Here is a 3,163-nt window from a genome sequence, read left to right as displayed (position 1 = left end):
ACAGTCTATGATTCCGCCAGCTGTGCAGACAGTCTATGATCCCACCAGCTGTGCAGACAGTCTATGATCCCGCCAGCTGTGCAGACAGTCTATGATCCCGACAGCTGTGCAGACAGTCTATGACCCCGCCAGCTGTGCAGACAGTCTATGATTCCGCCAGCTGTGCAGACAGTCTATGATCCCGCCAGCTGTGCAGACAGTCTATGATCCCGCAGGCTGTGCAGACAGTCTATGATCCCGCCAGCTGCGCAGACAGTCTATGATCCCAGCTGTGCAGACAGTCTATGATCTCACCAGCTGTGCAGACAGTCTATGATCCCAGTTGTGCAGACAGTCTATGATCCCAGCTGTGCAGACAGTCTGTGATCCCAGCTGTGCAGACAGTCTATGATTCCGCAAACTCTGCAGACAGTCTGTGATCCCAGCTGTGCAGACAGTCTATGATCTCACCAGCTGTGCAGACAGTCTGTGATCCCAGCTGTGCAGACAGTCTATGATCCTGCCAGTGTGCAGACAGTCTATGATCCCACCAGCTGTGCAGACAGTCTATGATCTCACCAGCTGTGCAGACAGTCTATGATCCCAGCTGTGCAGACAGTCTATGATCTCACCAGCTGTGCAGACAGTCTATGATCTCACCAGCTGTGCAGACAGTCTATGATTCCGCCAGCTGTGCAGACAGTCTGTGATCTTACCAGCTGTGCAGACACTCTGTGATCCCAGCTGTGCAGACAGTCTATGATTCCGCCAGCTGTGCAGACAGTCTGTGATCCCAGCTGTGCAGACAGTCTATGATCTCACCAGCTGTGCAGACAGTCTTTGATCCCAGCTGTGCATACAGTCTATGATCCCGCCAGCTGTGCAGACAGTCTATGATCCCACCAGGTGTGCAGACAGTCTATGATCTCACCAGCTGTGCAGACAGTCTATGATCCCAGCTGTGCAGACAGTCTATGATCTCACCAGCTGTGCAGACAGTCTGTGATCCCAGCTGTGCAGACAGTCTATGATCCCGCCAGCTGTGCAGACAGTCTGGGATCCCAGCTGTGCAGACACTCTATGATCTCACCAGCTGTGCAGACAGTCTGTGATCCCAGCTGTGCAGGCAGTCTATGATCCCGCCAGCTGTGCAGACAGTCTATGATCTCACCAGCTGTGCAGACAGTCTACGATGTCACCAGCTGTGCAGACAGTCTATGATTCCGCCAGCTGTGCAGACAGTCTATGATCCCAGCTGTGTAGACAGTCTATGATCCCACCAGCTGTGCAGACACTCTATGATCCCGCCAGCTGTGCAGACAGTCTATGATCCCGCCAGCTGTGCAGACAGTCTATGATCCTGCCAGCTGTGCAGACAGTCTATGATCGCGCCAGCTGTGCAGACAGTCTATCATCTCACCAGCTGTGCAGACAGTCTATGATCCCAGCTGTGCAGACAGTCTATGATCTCACCAGCTGTGCAGACAGTCTGCATTCCCAGCTGTCCGGACAGTCTATGATCCCACCAGCTGTGCAGACAGTCTATGATCCCGCCAGCTGTGCAGACAGTCTATGATCCCAGCTGTGCAGACAGTCTATGATCTCACCAGCTGTGCAGATACTCTGTTATCCCAGCTGTGCAGACAGTCTATGATTCCGCCAGCTGTGCAGACAGTCTGTGATCCCAGCTGTGCAGACAGTCTATGATCTCACCAGCTGTGCAGACAGTCTGTGATCCCAGCTGTGCAGACAGTCTATGATCCCGCCAGCTGTGCAGACAGTCTATGATCCCACCAGCTGTGCAGACAGTCTATGATCTCACCAGCTGTGCAGACAGTCTGTGACCCCAGCTGTGCAGACAGTCTATGATCCCGCCAGCTGTGCAGACAGTCTGTGATCCCAGCTGTGCAGACACTCTATGATCCCACCAGCTGTGCAGACAGTCTATGATCCCGCCAGCTGTGCAGACAGTCTATGATCTCACCAGCTGTGCAGACAGTCTATGATCCCAGCTGTGCAGACAGTCTATGATCTCACCAGCTGTGCAGACAGTCTGTGATCCCAGCTGTGCAGACAGTCTATGATTCTGCCAGCTGTGCATACAGTCTGTGATCCCAGCTGTGCAGACAGTCTATGATCTCACCAGCTGTGCAGACAGTCTGTGATCCCAGCTGTGCAGACAGTCTATGATCCCGCCAGCTGTGCAGACAGTCTATGATCCCACCAGCTGTGCAGACAGTCTATGATCTCACCAGCTGTGCAGACAGTCTATGATCTCACCAGCTGTGCAGACAGTCTGTGATCCCAGCTGTGCAGACAGTCTATGATCTCACCAGCTGTGCAGACAGTCTGTGATCCCAGCTGTGCAGACAGTCTATGATCCCACCAGCTGTGCAGACAGTCTATGATCCCGCCAGCTGTGCAGACAGTCTATGATCCCAGCTGTGCAGACAGTCTATGATCTCACCAGCTGTGCAGACACTCTGTGATCCCAGCTGTGCAGACAGTCTATGATCCCACCAGCTGTGCAGACAGTCTATCATCCCACCAGTTGTGCAGACTGTCTATGATCTCGCCAGCTGTGCAGACAGTCTATGATCCCGCCAGCTGTGCAGACAGTCTATGATCCCGCCAGTTGTGCAGACAGTCTATGATCCCGCCAGGTGTGCAGACAGTCTATGATCTCACCAGCTGTGCAGACAGTCTATGATCCCAGCTGTGCAGACAGTCTATGATCTCACCAGCTGTGCAGACAGTCTGTGATCCCAGCTGTGCAGACAGTCTATGATCCCACCAGCTGTGCAGACAGTCTATGATCCCACCAGCTGTGCAGACAGTCTATGATCCCAGCTGTGCAGACAGTCTATGATCTCACCAGCTGTGCAGACAGTCTGTGATCCCAGCTGTGCAGACAGTCTATGATTCCGCCAGCTGTGCAGACAGTCTGTGATCCCAGCTGTGCAGACAGTCTATAATCTCACCAGCTGTGCAGACAGTCTGTGATCCCAGCTGTGCAGACAGTCTATGATTCCGCCAGCTGTGCAGACAGTCTGTGATCCCAGCTGTGCAGACAGTCTATGATCTCACCAGCTGTGCAGACAGTCTGTGATCCCACCTGTGTAGACATTCTATGATCCTGTCAGCTGTGCAGACAGTCTATGATCCCACCAGCTGTGCAGACAGT

The sequence above is a fragment of the Mesocricetus auratus genome, unplaced genomic scaffold (assembly GCF_017639785.1).
Source record: "Mesocricetus auratus isolate SY011 unplaced genomic scaffold, BCM_Maur_2.0 Super-Scaffold_6731, whole genome shotgun sequence".
In the NCBI taxonomy this organism is placed as follows: Eukaryota; Metazoa; Chordata; class Mammalia; order Rodentia; family Cricetidae; genus Mesocricetus; species Mesocricetus auratus.
This window is presented reverse-complemented; position numbering follows the sequence as displayed.